The sequence below is a fragment of the Dermacentor albipictus genome, chromosome 5, assembly GCF_038994185.2.
Source record: "Dermacentor albipictus isolate Rhodes 1998 colony chromosome 5, USDA_Dalb.pri_finalv2, whole genome shotgun sequence".
Taxonomy (NCBI): Eukaryota; Metazoa; Arthropoda; class Arachnida; order Ixodida; family Ixodidae; genus Dermacentor; species Dermacentor albipictus.
Window position 1 is genome coordinate 71683228 of NC_091825.1, and position 23672 is coordinate 71706899.

The 23672-nt window shown below is 44.1% G+C and overlaps 1 protein-coding gene across 1 annotated transcript in view; it reads left to right on the top strand.

Annotated features, from left to right (window-relative positions):
* LOC135899772 (uncharacterized) overlaps positions 1–23672 on the top strand; it is a 383819-nt gene that overhangs the window by 294980 nt on the left and 65167 nt on the right. The gene's annotated exons all lie outside the window — the stretch shown is intronic.

Below are 23672 nucleotides of genomic sequence, written 5' to 3' on the forward strand. Positions count from 1 at the left end.
CTCACTGGTCTGAAATGGCAAACCTGTCTCGTTTATCTTGATGATGTCGTGGTTTTTTCGACCACCTTCGAGCAACATGTAGAACGACTGCGGGCTTTGATGATAGCTATTAGATCAGCAGGTCTGACGATAAAACCGCACAAATGTCATTTCGGCTTTCGCGAGCTTCTTTTCCTCGGCCATGTCGTCAGTTCAGAAGGCATTCGCCCGGACCCTGAGAAGACTGCGGCCGTGGAGAAATTTCCAAAACCAACCGACAAAAAGGCTGTTAGGCGATTCTTAGGACTTTGCGCCTACTACAGACGCTTCGTCAAAAATTTTTCAAGGATCGCCGAACCACTAACGCGGCTAACAAAGGAAGACGCGCTTTTCGTCTGGTTGAATGCGCAGGAGAATGCTTTCAATGAGCTCCGAAAGCGTCTTCAGAACCACCCAGTTCTTGCTCATTTCGACGAGGAAGCCGAAACTGATATTCACACAGACGCAAGCAATTTAGGACTCGGTGCCGTTCTCATTCAGTGGCAAAACGGAGAGGAACGAGTCATTGCGTATGCTAGTCGAACACTTTCGAAGGCTGAAGTGAACTACTCAGCCACAGAAAAAGAATGCCTCGCGGTGATATGGGCCATCAGCAAGTTTAGACCATATTTATATGGCCGACCCTTCCGAGCTGTCAGTGACCATCATTCATTGTGCTGGCTTGCGAATCTCAAAGGCCCATCTGGACGGCTAGCAAGATGGAGTCTACGGCTGCAGGAATACGATATAACGGTTGTATACAAATGCGGTCACAAGTACAGTGATGCTGATTGCTTGTCACGTGCACCGATCGAATACAAGGAATCTACGCTTGGGGAAAACGAGCACGATTGCCCGTTCCTAGGAGCTGTGACAACATCGCAAATGGCTCAGCATCAGTGATCCGACGCGGATTTACGCCTGCTCATTGATTACCTAGCAGGACACCCTGTTGACATTCCACGACCTTTTGTCCGCAGCTTGTCGTCGTTCGTCCTGCGAAACAATGTCCTGTACAAAAGAAATTTTGAACATAGTGCAGAGACTTTTCTGCTCGTCGTACCTTCAAAGTTACGACTCGACATATTGGAAGCATGCCACGACGACCCATCAGCAGGACATTTAGGAGTGAGCAGAACATTCGCACGCATCCGCATGACGTATTACTGGCCGAAGTTATTGAACTCTGTGCAACACTACGTAAGAACCTGCCGGGACTGCCAAAGACGTAAAATACCATCATTCAAGCCAGCAGGCCTCCTACAACCGATACAGCCACCGGAAACTCCATTCGCCCAAGTGGGAATGGACTTACTTGGCCCCTTTCCCACATCGTCATCGGGAAAGCGTTGGATCGTAGTTGCAACTGACTACCTAACTCGATATGCCGAGACAGGGTCTCTTGTCAAGGGAACGGCCAGTGAAGTCGCTGATTTTTTCGTCACTAACATAGTACTTCGGCATGGCGCTCCTAAAGTTCTCAGCACGGACCGGGGAACCATTTTTACTGCCCATTTGACACAGTCCATCATGAAATTGACGCACACGAGTCACCGAAAAACCACCCCATATCATCCGCAGACAAATGGACTGACTGAACGTCTGAACCGAACACCGACTGATATGTTGTCCATGTACGTGGACATGGAGCACCGAACATGGGACAGGATACTACCGTATGCCACGTTTGCGTAGAATACCGCTGTGCAAGAGACGACTCAAATGACACCTTTCCAACTCGTTTTTGGCCGGACCGTCACCAGAACCCTAGATGCAATGCTACCAGTAGATGAGACCTTCGAAAATGACAGTGACGTCAGCGACTTCACACAAAGAGCTGAAGAAGCACGGCAGCTGGCGCAACACCGCATTCAGCAGCAGCAACAAACTGACGCGGACCGATACAACTTGCGACGAAGAGACGTCCAGTATGCACTTGGAGACAAAGTATGGGTGTGGACTCCCGTACGGATGCGCGGCCTATCAGAGAAGCTTCTTCGTCGTTATTTTGGCCCGTATAGGATAATTCGCCGAATCAGTCCATTGAACTACGAAGCTGTTGCTCCAGAAGGTCAAGTAACCTCATCACGATGGCGGTATCGAACAGAAATCGTCCACTTCGTCCGAATGAAACCGTACTACGACAGGCAATAACTGCTCCCGCCTACAAACTTTGCGAATTCCTGAAAGTCTGGAAACCACCGCCTTCTGTATGCGCATCGGGACGATGCACTCTTGGAAGGGGGACAATGACGCAAGGTGATTTCAAATTACGCGCCAGCCGCCTCCTGCGTCCGTCCAGCTGCTTACTGCTACCTGCGAAAGATAGCGGCAGTGCAGCGGGCAACACGGGCCCGCAAGGCACGCGCAATCGGAGCAACGTGCCATCAGCGCGGGACACGAGGGAAGAAGAAGAGGTGCAGGTCTCTTGAAAAAAGACTGTGGATGTTCTAGTGAGGCTCTCGTTACAATATTACACCGTGCGTTACAATATTACACCAAATGGCATGCCTTGTAGCTGTCTATCGAGCAGAGGCACAAGGTAGAGATAGTAGGTTTGAGGAAGTAAAATAATAGTGAGCAGATGCATACAACAATGCTAGAACGAAAAACATGTACAGTATGCGTTGTAAATTAAGCGGGCAAGGTGACTGTTTGTCATCGCTCCTTTTCAAAGGGGTTACAAGTACATCATCATCATCATCACTATTAACATCATAATGTGACACTTGTCACGCCATATGAGATGCTTGCCGCGTAACGTCGATGCCTGAGTACTCAGCATTGCCGCTGCATAATGTTACGCGAGGTGGCATGCCTTGCAGCTGTAGTACATGTAGCAGTACAAGGGAGACATATAGCTCTTGAGTAAAGGCAAAGAAAATTAAGGATATATATAAAAAATTGTAGAGTGCAAAAAAAGCGTGCAGATCCCACAGCTTTAATCGAGCACGTGCAGAAAAACTCCAAGGGTATAAAGAAACGTCGTTTTCTGGTTTCACGCACCAGCAACTTTTAAAGTCTGAGTAACCACCCTACACTTCCATCACTTTGCACGCGTAGTCCTGATGGCGCTTTGTTTTTATACACAATCACTAATGGCAAATTGTTACATGTTCGGTTCCACTAGCTTCCGTTTAAATGCGGCTTCTGCAGATTAGGCATGGTACCAGGAAACGCATGCCCTTCTACGTTCCTGCATCTTTCAACGAACACTCGCCTCTCAGCCAACTGCAAAATCTTTACAATCACCATTTTCTCCATCTTGATATCTTTCAAAGTGTGTTGTCTTTCTGTTCCGAGTTTCGCAATTTATCCGGAGCCTTCTTTTTACCTTGGCTCTTCTCCTTACTTCGTATAGCTTCTCTCTACTTATGTACAGGTTCTCCGACTCTAAATTCTGCGTGAATGCTGTATAGTTGGTAATTATGTAGCTCTTTGTGGAGTATTTCTTTCTTTTTGCTTTCTGATTACTTTTTTTATCCCATAGCTGTTAGTCATAGTTCTTTTATACTTACCATGTTGTTCTTGTTCTTCAGTGCTCCCTTACCCATCTCCTTATTGCTGGGTACACTAAATTATTGATTAACCGGTTGATCGATTGCATTCAAGTTGCCGAAACCAACGTCAAGCGATGGGAATTAAGATATAAGAGCCCTGGCGAGAGTAGAAGCATGGATTCTTTGCCGCCGGTCCAATGGTGTTGACAAGGGCATGTACGTTTTCCCTTTTACGCCCTACACCATGACGCTGTGTATCTTTGTTACGTGTAGGGACATTCTCCCATATTCGTATCCCTTACTGCTTTTTCTTCAACCCTACCATCCGTAGCTGTGGCACTGACGCGAAAACGGCAGTGACTGGGATAGGCCTAGTATTGATTGGTGGCAAGCGATGCCATGCCAGATGGCACAATACGACAAACTACATATGAGGTACTCTGGTAGATCACAGGAGGAGGCCTTCGCCTCCATCGATCCATAGAGCACTAATGGCATGACTTTTTCGCGTCGTGGTCCGCAAGGAGTAAACACCTCGGCGTAATAGAAAGCGCTGTTGTTCAGTAAACATGTCGGCCGTATATACAAAAGAAAAGACGTATACGCAAGGTTATTCTGTGCGGATGATCCATTTTCTGTGCACCCATACGACCGCAGCTGAAGTGTCATTTCGTAGTTCGATCGCAGTTGATGCAAATAGGAAATCGAAGTACAGTAGTGTTTACGAAATTCGTTTTTCTTTTGTTGGTCTTCTGGGTTTCCGGTAAATGCTTGCGCATATGGCAGAATCATATAACTTCTGCGCAGTGAATTGTGAAGCGTTCCGATTTCTGGCCGATAAAATGTGACCTCGCCTACTTTGTTACGACCTTTCTAGATTGTCATCGTTATCCTGGTGTTCGCAAGGATATAAAATAGGCTTCGCAGAAGCAATACAACCAAGAAAATAGCAACAAATATAGCAGTGGAAGTCGCAGGCGCCTAGACAAAAAACCGTCAGTCTCCGCGAAATCATATAACACTTGATAAAGAAGAGACGGCGAATGAAAGTATCGAACTCCATATTTCATGTCTAGTTAGCTCAACTTTCAAAGTAATGTACAAAGCGAGAATTAACGTAAATTTAACAAAAATAGTTCAGAAAGCTGGCGCAGCAGTGAGTAATAGGTAAAGGTTCAAGCAATCGAATTGCATAGTTGTAACTGGTAGGCTAAAGACATCTATATTCAAACATAAACGTGACCATGTAATCAGAAATAAATATATAAAAGCTGCAGCTTCTGTGCTCACTAAAGGACCGCAAAAACAACCATGGTGGCTACAACGCTGAAATAAAATTTCTATGAACAGCTAATGATGTTGCGTAGATAATTATAAAAGATAATAATAGAGATAGAGTGGCAGGATAAGCGCGACAAACTCTTAATCCAAGAAATTGTGGGAATATAATACTCGAAAAACTGGCTACCTTGAAAGTGCCCGGTTTCATTATTTCAAGTGTAGCAGAATCACCGAATACTGCCAAAAAATTTTTTATGCTTAAGAAATAAGAAGTCAAAGAATGCGAAATTGACAGGTTTGATTGCTTGCAGCGCGGTTCTTGTGCAAAATGTTTCCTTAAGCTATACCGACAAGAGGGTGGCGAGTATTTAACTTCAGTCAACCCAAGGCCGTAGAGAACAAACAACAATCAGCGTCAAGAAAAGTCTTTTTCCATTAAGATTGCAGAAGAATCCCTAGTTTCTGTTACACATGAGGCGCGCAGAAAGTCACAAGAACAATCTCAAACTTTCCTGAAGCGTTTATCATTCGGCAAAGCCTAGAAGTGGGGTAATACAGTCGACGCATGATATGAACATTTACTCCAGGCGGATAAACACCTAGCGGTGCATTTGAAATAAACAAACTCCTTTCGTCCATATTTTGCTGCCTCTGCTTTCACAAGAAGCTCGCTTTTCTTGCACATAAAGACCGGAAGAATAAAGCGCAATGTATTGGAAGGAATGATCCGTTTTTGTGTGCCGGCTTAGAACGGGTGGTTTGGCATTGCTTCATGTTATTGCAAAGCTCTTCATTTTTTCATGTACCATTTGTTCCCCTAAGCACCGTCTCATTTTACCCTTTTACGCTGTTCGTCTAATACGCGCTAAGAATTACCAAAATTGAGAAAAGAAATACTGTTTTCACGCTTCGAATTCCGACAATGACAATAACTTTGTGCACATGGGCATACTATCTTTTCCTGCTGGTACAGAAATTTTTGCCAGTCACTTTTTATGACTATTATTACTAATATTGTTATATTATTATTACTATTATTTATAAACAAAAGGAGCGGCTCAAATCATATATTTCAAACAGTGGTATATGAATTAGGATTATCATTATTACTGTTATGATATATGCTTAAATTAAAGGAGATGTTGGTACCATTATCGACCCCGGCTACTTTTTTTCGCACAGCAAGCCAAAGGAAGCTGGAAAAATTGTTTTTGGCATGTACTGTTGACAATCAAATAGCACTGCACAGTTCTACCCGCAGTAGAAAATAAATGAAAAGTAAGAAACATACGCGATTCCGTAAACCAGTAAACTTCCGTAAACGAAAGAGTCTCACAACGTTCCCATATGGTCAGTTCATATCTGCACGAGACAGGTAAAAACATGTACCGACGCCGCACATGAACGACATACATATAATATACCATACAACCTCCGGTATTAAAAGAAGAAATGTAGTAATGGAGTACACCACAGTACATAGAGAAAGAACCTAATATGTTAGGCTGCAGTATTAACAACATGCACCATTAGAACCTGATGTTTGTTTTTCTTTTTTCAAAAATACCTTTTTTCAAGCCACAAGTGGTTTTTTTCTGTAGCTCTGTAGCTATAGATACCATTAAATTAGTTTTTTCTTCCAGAGTGAGCCGGTCTGCGTTCGTACAACATTAAATCGGCCTGTAGTATTCGCCTCGCACTATCGTGTCGCGGACTCCCGAGGAAAAGTTATTGTACATACATATCAGCGTGGCCACAATAACCCTACCAACGAGTTCAATCCTGCGTAAAAAGTGGCGTGTGAATGCTCTGCCTACCCGCGGATGATGCAAAAAATTTATCAAATTTCTATCGTCTCTCAACTAAGCAGGGTGGACGTTTTAATGATAGGATCTATGAAGAACAACTCTGAGCCCTTTGATTTCTGAAGAAAGCAGGCATTTGTGTTATGTCGACGGAGTATCTATCTAAGCAATAGGTGGATTTCACTATAAGTAAACGAAATATTTCTTCCATTTTCATTCTCGCGGCAACTGTTTTGCAACAGCCTCCACTGCAGTGTTTCCATGACTATTGCTGTGTCCCGGAAATCACTGATAGGGTATAATGTAATTTATTGCACTGACATTTGTGCGTTCCTTCATGCTTTCTTATACCAAATATGTTGTCAACGCATTTCGGTCTGTGCTATTTATTATCGCGAGGGCTTCTTGGGAATTGCTAAAGGATGACCAATTTTCATGCGATTTCCACTAACGCGATGAAGCGCAATGGAAGAAATAATTGCACAAAATTTTAGGGAGTCTAGAATATTTCACTCAGGAGAGTCTAAATATTTGTTTGAGCTTGAGGTTCGTTATGACCAATTCAGATGCTGATGAATTATCTTTGGCATGGTCCGTCTATATACAAACGGAGATATTGTGGATATCAGGAGAAACTTTGGAATAGTACAAGTTACAAGTACAAGTATAATAACTTCGACTGATAATTCTATCTTGAACATTGTCAGCATCCCAAGGGGATAACTAAGATCAATTCTGCCCATTTCTCAAGTCGGTAATAACTTTTTATTATGCTCAATAATCTAATAGTTTTCAGTCTTGTTTGTTTCCTAAAGAAACTCTTTTAGTGGACGCGAGTCATGTTATTATACGATACGCGCGCCGCAAGCTTCAGATGTTCGCATAACTGGAAAAGCAGATGATGAGCCTCAGGGATAAAAAAAGAGGACTCGAGGCTGATTGGCAGACGCCAACATGCACTCTAAGCCCTCTTGCCAATGAACGTTGTAGTCTAACCTCCGATGTTTGCAATAGGCCGTGGAGAATGAGCGCTGAATGAGCTATTTATTGCGTTATTAGCTGATTGGGAACTTGTAGCAGTGGTCAAGCGTATCCTCCCTATGTTATTCCGGCTTGTCGGCGAAGCACGTTTATAATAAAAATGTGCTTGCTTTTCAAGTGTAACAGTGGGCGAGACACATGACAATTGACGATCGAGAATAATGCCAAGGAATTTTCTTGCAGCTTCACCGTCATGAAAGTTTGTTTTCTTCTAGACTAAGCTGTAAGTTCTTGAGCTGCTGTCTCGTAAAAGCACTAAATGTTTCCTATCGTAAGAAAGACTCATGCCCCCTTCTTTTAAGAAGTTGTCAAGTACATCGAGGCCTCCCTGTAATGCGACTGGAGCTAATCTACATGTGAACCTCGAGCACCTATGTAGACGTTATAGCCATAAATGAATGCTGTAGACCAACCACTGGATTTTGTGATTGTTTTGCCAATAAACAATTGAAGAAGTGGGCTCATTACATTACCCTGCTGTACGGCCTGCGTAACAACGCGATATTTACTCGACCTTTTGTTGGTTCATTCAATCAAATACCTTCATTCAGTGCCCTGCGATTTGGTGGGATGGGCCTGGACCCCGCCTAGGTTTCAGCCAAGGGTTGTTGGCCTTTGGCAGCTTCCTCGGCTTGCTGGATGGCCCAAAGTTGGTGCTGCAGGTCCGAGCTAAGCAACGCAGACTCCCAGCGCGCGCGGAGGCTGTCGCTGTTTGAGGCTGCATCCCCATTACCCTGTATTACAGCCGTACATTCCCATACGGCATGCTACAGGGTGGCTCTAGAGTTGCAATGTGTGCACTTGTCGGTTGGCTATAAATCTGGGTGTATTAGGTGCATCATAGCTGGACTCGGATAGGATCTCGTCTGTAACTGCGGCCATTCTACAGACTGGTTTTTGCTTAATTTTGGGTGCGGCGGCGGGAATCTACACCTCTGGAATCTATGATGTTGTGTTTTTCGTGAAATTTGGTCATTCGATCTTCCCACTTCCACTCATTGGTAGTCGTCGAGGCGGGGTTACCCGAGGCTCGGTCCGTAAGTTCTCGAGCCATGCGGTGCGCCACCTCATTGTGAGCGGGTGTCCAGATGAGATCGACATTTTTGTCGCGGTTATTAGCTAATTTCAGGAGCCGTAGTGCCTCTGGGGAAATTCGACCGTTGGCGAAGTTTCATATGGCCATCTGGGAATCACTGATAGTTACGCCTGCTGGTGTTTGTGTTATGGCTAGCGCAATAGCCATTTCCTCTGTGGTTTCTGCATGTAGCGTGTTAACTGTAGCACTCGTCGTGCATTTGCCCTCGTAATTTATCAGCACTGCTGTGTAGGCGCGTGTGTCTTTATCTAGGTGAGTCTGCAAATGTGGTGTCCTTGCTGTTACCGAATTTCTTATGTATATTGCGTGCTCTGCTTTCGCGTCTACCCTTATGGTGGGTAGGATGCATATTCTTGGGTATTGGAGGGATGGTTATCATGTTTCTGATGTGTCTGGGCATATCTACTTTGAGGCCATGTTGGGTATGATACTTTATACCTAGGCGGTCCAATATTTGCCTGCCGGTTTTAGTTTTGGACAAGCGTTCGTACTGTGCCATTCCTTGTGCCTCGATTAGCTCATCCAGTATATTGTGGAGACCTAGCTGCAGTAGTCTATCGTTGCTGGTGGTGATGGAGTGTCCAATTGCTTGCTTGTAGATTTTTCTGATTAAGCAGTCTAATTTGTATTTTTCTGAGGAGTACCATCGTACGTACGGTGCCACGTATACCATCGAGTATACGTCCATCCAGTGTATTGTGGAGACCTAGCTGCAGTAGTCTATCGTTGCTCGTGGTGATGGAGTGTCCAATTGCTTGCTTGTAGATTTTTCTGATTAAGCAGTCTAATTTGTATTTTTCTGACGAGTACCATCGTACGTACGGTGCCACGTATACCATCGAGTATACGTCCATCCAGTGTATTGTGGAGACCTAGCTGCAGTAGTCTATCGTTGCTGGTGGTGATGGAGTGTCCAATTGCTTGCTTGTAGATTTTTCTGATTAAGCAGTCTAATTTGTATTTTTCTGAGGAGTACCATTGTACGTACGGTGCCACGTATACCATCGAGTATACGTCCATACAGTGTATTGTGGAGACCTAGCTGCAGTAGTCTATCGTTGCTCGTGGTGATGGAGTGTCCAATTGCTTGCTTGTAGATTTTTCTGATTAAGCAGTCTAATTTGTATTTTTCTGACGAGTACCATCGTACGTACGGTGCCACGTATACCATCGAGTATACGTCCATCCAGTGTATTGTGGAGACCTAGCTGCAGTAGTCTATCGTTGCTGGTGGTGATGGAGTGTCCAATTGCTTGCTTGTAGATTTTTCTGATTAAGCAGTCTAATTTGTATTTTTCTGAGGAGTACCATCGTACGTACGGTGCCACGTATACCATCGAGTATACGTCCATCCAGTGTATTGTGGAGACCTAGCTGCAGTAGTCTATCGTTGCTGGTGGTGATGGAGTGTCCACTTGCTTGCTTGTAGATTTTTCTGATTAAGCAGTCCAATTTGTATTTTTCTGAGGAGTACCAGCGTACGTACGGTGCCACGTATACCATCGAGTATACGTCCATACAGTGTATTGTGGAGACCTAGCTGCAGTAGTCTATCGTTGCTCGTGGTGATGGAGTGTCCAATTGCTTGCTTGTAGATTTTTCTGATTAAGCAGCCTAATTTGTATTTTTCTGACGAGTACCATCGTACGTACGGTGCCACGTATACTATTCTGCTTATTACGAACGCTTGGACTAGTTGAATCAGATTGCCCTCTTTCATCCCACTATGTTGGCTAATCGGTTAAGTAGCCGCATGATTTGAGATGTTATATTGTCTAATTTGCGTATGGTCTCTCCATTGTAGCAGTTACTTTCAATGATGACGCCCGATACTCTGATCTTGTCAACCTTGGGTATGGGCATACCTTCTGCCGTAGTTAGCTGAATTTCCGGATTGTTTCGCTCCTTGTAGTTGCGTAGTTTTCGGCCACGTCGCGACGGTACATAAATGAGGAGCTCAGATTTCTCTGCCGAGCACACCAGTCCGGTTCCTGCTAGGTATTGTTCAACTGCTTCTATGGCACGTTGTAATATGTTTTCAACCTGTCCATCGTTGCCATCGCTCACCCAGAGGGTGATATCGTCGGCGTAGATGGTATGATTGAGGCCATCGATTTCCTGTAGTTTTGCTGGCAATCCAATAAGAGCCAGGCTAAACAGCATCGGTGATATTACTGAACCTTGGGCGAACCTGCGCTTCCGATCTGTAGTTCTTCGGAGTTAAGGTCCCCTATCTTAAAGTGTGCCTTTCTGTTGGTAAGAAAGTCTCGTATATAACTGTATACTCGCTGACCTAGGCCTAGCTCATTTATTCTGTTTAGTATTGTTTCGTGGGTAACACTGTCCAAAGCTTTTTTTAAGTCCAATCCTAGGATAGCTTTGGTGTTGCGACTGGTGTTATCTATAATTTGATGCTTAAGTTGGAGCATTGCATCCTGTGTGGATAAATTTCTCCGGAAGCCCAACATTGTAGGGGGGAGAACGTCGTTTTCCTCGAGATAGTTCGTCAGTCTCGTTAGGACGTGCTCCATGAGCTTACCCACACAGGACGTGAGTGAAGTGGGTCTCAGGTTCTTCAACTCTAGCCGCTTGCTTGGTTTAGGTATTAGAATAATCTGGGCCGTTTTTCATTGTTGTGGTATTGTACCGGATTGCCAACATTCGTTCATATACTTGGTAAATTCTTCTAGAGAGGCATCATCGAGATTTTGGATCGTCTTGTTTGTTATTCCGTCCAGTCCCGGCGCGAATTTAGTGTTAAGCTTTTGTAGAGCTGCTCTCAATTCCGCGTCGCTAATCTCTTCGTCTAATTGTCTGTTTTTGGTGCCTGTGTAATCTGGGTGAATTGTTGCCGTAGCCCGAGATAAATACCTTGCGGCTATCTCATTGATAAAAGCTGCTTCAATTTTGTCATATGCGTGTAAGATTTTGTTTATGTTTTGCCTGTACGTGGCTTTACTTTCCTCAGGATCCAAAAGGTGCCTGAGCAAGTTCTACGTTCTGGACGATCCTAATTGATTATCCATATTGGTATATGTTGCTTCCCATTGCTGGTTATTGAGTTGATGTGCGTATGCTTCTATATCTCTGTTAAGCCGGGCCAGGCAGCGTTGGAGCGTTCTGTTGTGTCTCCGAGTTTTCCATCTCCTCAAGAGACCTTCTTTAGCTTCCCACATATGTAGGAGTTTAGTGTCTACCTGTTCCATTTGCGCGTCCTGGGGTATTACTTGTGTGGCTGCGTTAACATCCTGCTTAAGCTCAGTGCTCCAGTCCACGATGTCTGTGATAGTATTATCATTTTTCTCGCGAATTTGTCTGAGTTTGTTCCAGTCTACAATTTTCAGTGGTTTGCCCTTAGATTTGCGTGGCCCGGCTTTAATAGTGATTTCGAGGATGTTATGATCGTTGCCCAGATCCTGTTGGGTGTTAATCTATTTCGCATCCTTAATCTTCTTTGTAAAGGTGAGGTCTGGCGTAGTATCCACACTAATACTAGGCCCCCACCTCGTAGGTGTTGACGGGTCTGTGAGGAGGGTAAGGCCCTCTTGTTGTGCGTCTAGCCATAGGTGCCTACCTTTGGGGTTTTCAAATTTGTATCCCCATGCTGCGTCTTGAGCATTTAAATCCCCCCAATCACTAAGGCTCTGTTTTCCGTGATAGCGAGAGTCTTGCGGAGAAGTAATCGGAAATTGGGACGCTTGTTTCTTGGGTTACTATAAACATTAAGGAGAAATAGACTTTGATTGTTTTTTCTGGTAGGTATTAACTCAATTAATATATTGTCTACTTCCGCAATGCCTGTATCATGCTGAACGACCGTGTAGGTACGTTTGACTAGAGTGCTGACAGCTCTCGTCTCCCCGTCGGCACTACAGAATGATCTATACCCAGATAATTTGGCCTTACAGTGTGGCTCCTGCAGCATTATGACATCAGGATGTTCCTTATTGATTAGGTGTTGATGTAAGTGGGATCTTTTTCTACTGTATCCGCGACAATTCCATTGACAGATAGTATAATGGTCGTGTCGATCCATGGTGGCAGTTACAGTTTCTCGGTTCCCTCCACCGTAGGTGTCGAGGGTTTATTATACGGTTTACTGGTTGTTTTGATGGGGCCGCCTCCACTAGTTTGTGGTCCCCATGATTTCATAAGAGATTCAATGTCGATAAATTTTGTAGTGATTGTGTTAAATTGTTGTTGTATTTGCGTCATAATAGCCTCTGTGACTTGCTGGGTAATTTGCGCACCCAGGTATTTAAAGCGTGTATCTAGGATGCGTAGTTTGTTTTCTAGAATGTCAATTTTGCTTTCAAGTTCATTCTGTCTTTCTTCAAGGGGTTTAACGGACTTGGTCTTTTTAACTGGGGTCGTCTCGTTATCGTCCGTGGCCTTGCGCTTGGCTGGCGTGTTAGCCTCTTCTTCCATACCTGCCTCTTTTTCCTCAATAATATCTAGTATATTACCCCGCCGTTTTAAGAGTAATGTTTTCTTTCCGCAGTCTACTGTTTTCTTCTTCTAGAGCGACAATCCGCTGATGATGTTGTAGCATCATTTGTTTCATCTTTGCTAGTTCTTTTTCTAACTTTCTATTTCTAGTGTTAGGCGCAGCCTTTGACTCCGCGCGCGCCCCGGAAGCTACGTCAGCCCAGCTCACCTGTGATGGGGGTCCGGTGGTGTAGTTGCAGGTAGTGACCTTGCTGCTGCCAATGGTCTGTGGCGGCTTGATTGGGCTGCCATTGCGGTGTCGGGACCTTGACCTTGACCTTGATCGGTTGCCGGAGCGTGATCTGCTTCTGTCTCTTCTGTTCCTGCTGGCTGTACCCTTTTTATAGCCATCTAACGAAAATTACACCTAACGAGAACGTTAAGTCATTCCTTCACGCTGGGAACGTTTATGACATATGTGATAAAGGTCTAGATGAGTGAGTCTACCTCAGTAACTATTATATGTTCTCTCGGGCCAGCTGCGTATATATGAACGCAGATTACAGACGCTCGTAGTGTGAAATAGCTTATTCTTCTAGTGTGCAATTAGCGTTCCGTTAGTGCGCCTGAAGGTTTCACTTGAATCATGTGTGACATTTTTATCCTAAAAGCGATAACTTCTAGTCAGCTCCTAATGACATTGAAAACTTAATAAATAAGCTAACTACGTCTAACGGCGACAGCTGCATTTTGAGTTCGCGATAACGCAGACAAGCTTAGCCAACTAGTCGACGCACAGCAAGCAGTTGCGGGGCATTTAATACTGCGGTGGTCTATTTTGACAGCATGGACCTCGAGGGCATGTCGGCCTTGTAGCTTTTCTATTTGCGCCCTTGCACGGAGTAAATCTCTGCGTTTAACTGGCGGCTGATGCACTGTTCATTTTACTTCTCCATGGAACGACGGCTGACGACTGGTTAATAGCCCAGCGGGTGCTCTAATACTGAGCGGAATGCCAGGCCGGTCGTAGAAAGGTACACCCGATCGACCATCCCACGGCGGTGTAGCCTGTGGTTTACTAAAGTGCCTCCGATTCCCAGGAGGTCTGTGGATAGTGTCGGCATATTAGGCATGCCGCGTGTAGCAGGAGGTGTTTAGGCTTAGTTCTGGGGCGCTGTAGGGATTTCCAGAACGTAAAGCATGCGATGCCACATCAAGCGGCATACTTGGAGCACGCCAATAGAGTGGGTCAGCTAGCATTTGTACAGTCACTGTCCACTGTGACATGGTCCTCTCGTTGCCTGATTTCAGGCGTGCGGTGAGAACGCTAATTCCTTGTGATAGAATGCTGTAGTAATGTAGAAGTGAGATGTAAGTTATCAGACATTAGAGAAGTTCAGAAGTAATGAGAATGCTTAACTTGCCAGATCACTCAATAGGATGAGCAAAACTAGAACAAGGTAAAAGCGGGAGCCAACGTTTTGACAAGTGGACTTGTCTTTCGTCCACTTGTCGAGATGTAGGCTCCCACTTTCACCTTGTTCTCGTTTTGCTCATTGTCTTGAATTTCGATCTCCCGCTTACTCCGTATTTTACCCAGATCACTGAAGACTGCATAGATGTACATGGAAATGTATAAGGTAAAGAATGTAGTGATAACAATTTCAGCTTCAGGGAATCAGATGAATGAGACACATAAGGAAAATGCACATATTCTTCAGCCCTTGATGTGTTGTAATTTTCGCAAAAATAATGGTTGTTCTGTCTCGGGCTATTGGAGGATACCTGAATGAATGGCTATGGGGGCAGAGACATAAAGAGGAGAACCCTTCCTGTGGGTAGATTGCTATTCATTACAACGTGTGGTTGTGCTTGTACAATACATTACAATACAATATGCTTGATTTGTGCAGCGTTGTGGGATGAACCAGAAATCAGCTAACACGTAAAATAATTGAAGGAGAAAATATACAACATTTTGGGTGATAAATACGGCGGAATGACATCCGTGTCAATATAGCTGGTAGCGAACTTGGCTTCTGTTGAATGATCATGTACGTGCGCCATCTAAGACAAGATGTCATGCTCTTTTTGTCATGTGCAATCTTATGAATATAAATACAAGTACAACCTTGCAAGTACAACTAGTCACAAGTTGGAGCTGTGTGTTGTCCTCCTTAATGGCAGTCCTTGTCCTTTCAGTACTACGCAGTTGCCGAGCTCCGCACGATGTATCTGTAAGTACATGAAAGATGAATTCATAAATTCAACAAGGGGCCTAGGTTTCAAGAAATATCGCAGCCTCTCAAAGTACCGTCCAACCGCTTGTTCTGACCGACACTAAACGGTGCATAACTATTCTTAATTACAAAGCACATATACGCTGTGAGAACATAAATATTTCTTTCGTATACTGTCATTCCCGACTTTATCGCAAAATACCCAATTTTTAGCAATTGTTTGCTTTTTGAGTATTGGCACAAAAATTTCGTGATTTTTTTTATTTGCGTATAGTTCAGGGCGCAATCAATGTTTAAAAAATACAAACACAGTCGCTGAGTGATCTTGTAGGGCCCCTATTATTTGGCCCATTGATTGTATGGACCTTTCTACACGGCAGCAACACTGACAGGACCAACGTATGACGTGAAATGAATCTTCAACAGCTGTTGCGGGAATGTTTCATTAATAAGGTTCGCAAACAGTTCTGCTAGTCGAGGCAAATATCATTGTTTCTGCGACCATCGGAGCGGAGTGGCGGTTCACAGCGTTTTTTCGGAACAAAGTTGACGAATGTTTCTTAAACATTCACTAGGTTTAAAGAGCAAATTTTTTGTTGCATTTCTAACCCAATTTTAGTACCTTTTTCGTTTACACTGCCATGTTTTCCCAATTCTAAGGGTGGTAGGCCAGCTTATTTGAGTACCAGCAACATTACACTGAATTGAAACTAAGTTGTAGCGGTCTTCTGTGGCTCCGCGCTTCAAAGGCAGTTACCGAGATATGCCAATCAATATTAAATGAAGTATGCCACAGTTGTGATGTCACAGATTGGCCGAGCGTAATTGGGTAGCACACCTACACAGATTTGCAGTTTAACAGCGGTGTATTTGCTATTGAATTATTACATGTATTGATACCAATTAAGGGTGCATTGCTTGAAATTGCGCCGTCACCTGGGCTTTTAGTATCTCGTTAACGTAAACTTGACGTTTCCTGCCTGTAAGCTTTACTAATCCATGCTAAGCAAGGGCAGATGGAAAGAATTGTTGACATACGAGGGTTGCTTTACCTTATGTGCTTTGTCGGTTTGCTACCCTGCACTGGGTACACAATACTGTCACATTCTGGTGTTCAGAAGAGTATAGGCTTGGGGTGCTTGGTAATGCATAGTTACACTGGAAGCATAGAACGGGAAGGACGATCGACAAATGCTAGACAGGACAAGCACTAACTTTCAACACAGTGTTTATTGCGGAAGGGAAGCGCTTGTCCTGTCTAGTCTTTGTCGATGGTCCTTCCCGCGCTATGCTTCCAGTGTAACATTCTGGTGACTGGGTAAAACCGAACACAGCATATCTGTGATTTAGGAATCGAGAAATCACAAATAAAGCGAAGATGACCGTCCTAAGTCTTCAAATCGAAACTCAGGGGCCAGTTGGTACGTTCGAGACCATATTAGCTCATGCCTGCTTAGATTCGATAACTCGAGCATTCGGGTCACGCGCTGACTCTGACTGAAGAACACTATTATGCTGTAGAATCATAGAGAATATATATAAAAAATTAAAAACACAATATGCGCGTCCTGTGTCAAGCGACAACGTGATGGCGCTGATATTTCTGCGCAAAAAGAAAGGTAACCGAGAAAAATGGAAACAATGTACAGGTGACGAGGGGAGTGATTGTCAGTATGAATCAGTCGTGCATTTGAGTTTGGTAACGCGTAAAAGCTGTATAAAACGGACCCGAAAAACGCACTCGACCCATACAACTTTTTTTTTATACTGCCAGAACTTCTATGTAAAAACTCATCGAGAAATAGAAACTCATGCTTGTCCCTTTCTTCGCTGAGCTTTCCTTCCAAAAAAATAAATTTGTATCCTTGGCTTTTCCGGCCGTATTCCTGGTTGTCGGACATTTACTCCCGACGCGAAGAGCGTCCGCTCGTGCGACCGAGTTGCGGGACAAGCATGTCGCCGAGCGCCAACTGCGATACCCGTCTGAGAAGCACGCGCTGTCCGCAGAGTGCTTTGGCCCCTCTGAAGTTTTTGATACTGTGGTGGAGCATCTATGGAAGGAGAACTCACCCTTCTACCCTCGCCTCTCTCTCCCACTGTGGTGGCAGCGGCAGGGGACTCGCGAGGCAGGAAAGAATGGCATTCGCCTTCCGGGCCACCGCTCAATCTGCTGGCGATAACGCATTTATTAAGAATCACCTAATATACATAAATATGCCCCCAGGCCCGCTATAAGGATGTGTTCGTTAAGTGTATAGTGCCAACAAAATGACCCAGTCAAGTCGCAAACATCCGTATATATTATAACCACAACAAATTTGTGGTTTCCAGTGCAATGTTTCTGTTTTAAAGCGTACAGTATTCCAGACGCGTTCGCCTGTTCGCTTTCGTTGACAATCATTGTGGATGGTTTCTGTAAAGCTTTGTTTAGCTATTGTTGTGGCAGAAAGACATAGCACATCACCCTATGTTCTGCCTGCTGCAAAGATCCTAGGGTGGTTAGTCATAAATGAATTCAATATTTCATCGACTAATATTTGTATGCACCATGTACAAACAGGAATCGTGCAGTAAACAAATTCAATGACTGCAAATAAAAAAAAGAAGACGATGAGCTTGGACCTGTGCATGCCTTACGTCATCTGTGTATTTTGTTTATCTGAACGCGTTCATCTTAAACCACTTCGTGTACGTGTTCGGAACTCATTCGCGCATGTTTTGGCGCTCATTATAGCATGTAGCACAGCCTGTTATTGTTTCTGGTTTGTTAATGCTTCAGTTTGTCTAGAACTATATCTGGACTTCATTTACTCCCTTAGGTAATTCCGCACTAGGTTTTCCGAACGTGCGACAGTACTACCTATTGCAGAATATTTTTCTTCCTAAAATTACTGTTACTGGAATGTGTGTAGCCCTATCCTTTAAATGACACACCTCTTTAATTTTTGTTTTACTAAAGAACAAGAAAAAAAAACAAAGTGATACCGTACCGTTGTTCATTGGTATTCCTTTGATTGTAGTATATTTCTGTGATTCTTAGACGCTGTTAGAGTCGCTTAGCATATTCCTACTTCCTGACTCGTATTGTGTTGTGGTCATTAGGGTGGCGGAAACCTTGGCATGCAGGAGAATTTATTCATTGAACAGACGATCAAGACGGCAATACGTGGAAGTCCACGAAAGGAGTTGTCGAGTTTGAGAATTGTTTCTAAAAAAGTCGAATCAAATTTAAAAGCAGAAGCCCGGCACCGAGAACAAGTATAACGAAGCGAAAGTGTTTGAAAAGCATTATTCTTACGAAGTAGCTTATCTACAACAGCGTCGACTGCCCGCCTAGGCGGTTGATATGCTCGGCCTGTAATTTTGGGCTTAATACTACTACTTCTACTGAAAGGCGGGCTAGTTGGTTTGGCTTCATTGTGGAGTTTTTCACGCATCGAACAAAGATAAGAAAAGAACAAGATGACCAGCGCTCGTCTTTGTGTCCTTTTCTTGTCTTTGTTTAGTGTGGGCAACACTTTCCACATACCCGAGGTAATTGCGCTTAGGAATGGCGCAATGAAGACACAACGCTGTATGTAGACGTTTTTTTGTCGATGGTTCATGTTATGGCACAGTTAAAAAGTTAAGATGCTTCTCGAGAAAGCTAAGCAATCAGGGTACAGGTCATGTGACTAGTGATATTAGGGGTTGGGATGAAAGTTACTACAACAGAAAACGTCGTGTGCTAATTATTTTTAACCCTTGACAATCCGCACCTACGACGACTTATCACTGCCTTTCTTGCTACAGGAACCCTTTCATAAACGAGTGCTGGCCAAGGAGGATGCTCGCTGGTCAATATTCCAGTTTAAAGGTACCACAAGGTTCTCGAGATCAAAATTTTCTGTGTCTGAGGCCCAACAGTAAAAAAAAAAAAATACTTCAAGAGATAACGCAGGAATATCGCAATGAAAAAAAAAGAGAGCTCGAGACACAGAGATACCGCAGGCGCGTTAACGTTTTGAATCTAGGAGCAACAAAACATGGAATAGATATTTGCGGTGCTATTGATATTTTTTATGCAAGATCAGAAAAAAACAAAGCGAAGCCTCGGTCGCGCAAACGTGCGCAACCGTGGCTCCGAGAGCGCGCATTCTAGAGAATGTGGAGAGGAAAGGAAAAGCGAGATTACATCACGACCCATGTCGGTGGTGAGGGTTGCATAGGGGCGACACGGAAGCACCCCGTCGTACCTTTCAAGCGTTAAGAAGAGATAGCATTCGTTTTCCTCTAACGCATAAAAAACGCACGAATCCTCTTCCAATTTTCTATGTGCCTATCGAAAACTTCTGTCATGCAACCTTCCATCTGAAAACGGTGGCTGCCTTTGTCCGTGTGCACTAGGTGGTCGATTCGACGGCGAAAGCATGTAGCTTTCGCGCGGTTGAAGCTATTACGGGAGCCTACATGCTTGCACGGATATCAATCCTCTTTGCGGGAGTGTCATGCGGGTATGTTTGGGCGCAGAGTCTATTACGAAGTGTAGCTGCGCAATTCCCCCTTAAGCAATCTTGCCAGCCTTGATTGGCTCGCCTCAATGGCGAAAAAAATATCAATTTAGCCGACTATTGCACGGCGTGATGGGCTTTCCAGCTTGACTACCCACGCTTGCTTGATAGAATCTGGCATTGTCTGGCATTACGCCAACGCACTCACACTGAATGGATCTCAAAGCTGAGCTGCAGGAGTGGTTGCCTTTAGTGCGGAAGCTTATAAGCGGAATACGATGTTGCGGAATTTGGGTGGAAGAGGTTATTTGAAATAAAGCACGCGATGTTCTTTCTTTGTATCATTGGCGAGCGGTCCCAAAGAAGGTTGAGTGAGAGTATCCTCATTGAAGCAGAATAGTGGCCCAGTGGACTCTTTGCTTATTTCTTAGAGGGAAACGCTTGTAATTGGCAAATGACGTTAATAATAAATGAAAGCGGGAAGAAAACGGAATTTCTCGCGCCGGAGAGGAGATGGCTTCGGTCTTTGGTCAACTTTGGCATACTCGTTTTTAGTACGTCTCTGTGTTGTATTTCTTTGCTATCGCGCTTGCTACTAACTCAAGTGAGCCCAATGCAAATTTTAACCGACGCACTTCAAATAAAACTCATGCGTCAGTGACACGCGTATTACCTGCCAACGTCACCTCCTCCACTACCACCCAGGCCATGCACATCAGAAAAATCTACGGAGGACAAGGGCGCTGGCAAAAACACACATTGCGAAGCCTGATCTGTTGTTGCTGAAATCGCAACCACAAATAGAATCGCTGCACATCAATGGAAATAGAGCACTCCGGGCATCTACTGCCGGTGACCGACAAGGGACAATAATGGTCCAATCAGTAATGAATATTATTCGTATGCTACTGAGCAAGCTGTGGTCACAACCACCTAAATCCCATTGTAAATACTGGATGCGGTATATTCAGCACGTTCATACCTTGTATACCTTGTATACTGTGATAGCGACAATTTGTCAAATGAATGTCAAAGGCCCGAAGTCCGACACTTCGGACTTTCGCCCACTTGACTTGAATAATTGGCTTCCGATACTCATTATACGCCAGCCAACCATACGAACACTTTGCATATTATCTCGATACGAAGCTCTTGTTCTTTCCACTTGCAAGGAAGTGGGCACTGTTCTCGTGTACATCCGCATGAACTTCAGTTGCATTTCAAACACCGTTTAGCCTCATGACTACGACCAATATATATGCTTTTGTATCAGAAAGAAAAATATATCTTTCATTCTTAGTGGTTGCTGCATTTCCCCATCAGGGCGGTTAGACTATGAAATACTCAAATGAATATGAGTAGAAATTGATGGCCGCTGGACCAGCACTGGTCACTTCAATGCACTTCACTTGCTTTAATAATAATAATATTATATGGGGTTTTACGTGCCAAAACCACTTTCTGATTATGAGGCACGCCGTAGTGGGGGACTCCGGAAATTTTGACCACCTGGGGTTCTTTATCGTGCACCTAAATCTAAGTACACGGGTGTTTTCGCATTTCGCCCCCATCGAAATGCGGCCGCCGTGGCCGGGATTCGATCCCGCGACCTCGTGCTCAGCAGCCTAACACCATAGCCACTGAGCAACCGCGGCGGGTTTCACTTGCTTTGGCAATACACCAAGATTATTTCCTGGCTTAGGAATGTTGCGTCACTTGCCTCTAGTTATGAGCTCTGCTTCATGAACGACAGTAGCCCTACATATTTGTGCGGTCCTATGCATAGCAGTTGCCTGGGCTTGACTTTAGTATCACGAAGATTCACATCACCAATTAAATACTTTTGTGACATGGATACTCATGGGAGTAATTACATTCCCACTTACTTAAAAATTATAGGGATGAATTGGTCATTCTCTTAAGTGGCTGGAGTCTCTTTCGACATTTATGAAAGAGTGTGTTGAAGAGACCTCACTGGTAACATGGTCAATGCCATAAGAGAAGCAATAAAACATTCCAGACGTTCATTATAGCTGTCATCAAATCAAAGAATCTTGACATTCATCTCGAGATACTTCGTGGGATTAGACGGTGCACAGAACAATGAAAATCGCACCGACGTTGTAAATGAATTTAGGATCCCAGTGACGCATGACGCCTGCAAAAGAACTAACTAGAAAGCGAGTGATGGAAATCATTCTGTGAACCACAGGATGCTCGCAAGCGGCTGTCACAAATCTGTCACATATCGCGTGGTCTTCGTTTAGCCCCAAAATAACGACACCCATTTGCTGTTCTGGCCCATCGTCTTGGTCTAACTGAACCTGAAATGGCAGATGAATTTCGTACGAGTATTATTGGCCAACCTGTCAGCACCACTAAGTGTCCCCTCCTTACACTTCCATACCAGTAATGGACGACATGTCTTTTACTGTGGAAGAACTCAAAGCTGCCCTGTTTGTTGAACAGAAAAAAAAAATGTAACCGGATGTCAGTTGGGATACCTCTCGATGTGAAAGGCGCATACGATAATGTTGCGTATGACGTCATCAACCCTCTGTAGGCTATTGGACTTGGAAGCTACATGCTTCCTTGTCCATCCGACCACATAACTGGCCGGTCGGTATTTGTTCAAGCAGAAACTAGTCCCACAGTAGAACATTATACGCGCTACAGCGTGACTGCAGGAGAAGGATTAAGTGCCACGCTGTCGAATATGACCCTCAATGAGCTAGCCTAAGGTTTACCAGTAACCGTCTACCTCTCGGTCACGGTGGTGCTTTGGAACTGTGGTGGTTACCCGCCTTGAGGTGCGCACGTGATCGCAGTGGGCAGCAACCTTGACATCAGGCTACCTTCAAGCAGAAGGCTTGACTGTATCGACGCCGAAATTCGCGTTCATTGCATTCACACGTGAATCCATGATGCCATACCCGCTCTCTAAAAATCTGCATGCTATCAACTATGGAAAGACCCGTCGATTCTTGGGTCTATTTTTCGATAGAAATTGCTCGTGGAGCAGTGAGAAAAATTATAATTCTTATTAAACAATCTATATTTCATTCAATGTTTCTTACTTTCGTGCGCAAAATTGTTCACAAAACACCCTAAAGGGATACACATACATTTTCTCTTAGCATCACCTATTTGGTGCACGGAATCCTACCATTTAAGGAAAGCCATGTGCCACTACTTGGGCCACGCGTTACTGCGGCGTGATCCTTCGCATTAAAGACGATTTCATTGCAATAACGAGATTGTTACAGTGACTCCACGACGAAAGTAGAAGCAACGATTTTAGACTCTCGTGCGATTCAAGCGTTACAGGACAGAAACAAAAAGTTGCCAGAATGTTTGTCGTTGTTAAGGTAGAAATATTTTCTTGCTTTCGGCAACACGTAAAAGCTATGAGCATTCGGGCGTCCATTTTTTCAAAAAAAGATTAATTAGTTTTGTTGATAATCAGAACCAGGCACGGGCTAATGAGTTCCACACGCGCTATCAAAATCTAATGAAACACTATAATATTACGAAAGTACATTAAGGTGATTTGGGCAGTCAGGCTTATGCTTGCTTCAAACATCTTATAATAAGTGGCGTTTTACAGATGATAGTCATATATGGTCCGGCAGGGCTCTATATGTGATAGACAATGGACGTGTGTGTGGGTGTGTCTATGTGTGTGTGTTTTCATGGGAATAGCGTAATGTAACAAGACATCTGCTGTTGGTTTGCCGGAGAATGAAGTTTTGTTGCTTTTCTAATGCAGTTCT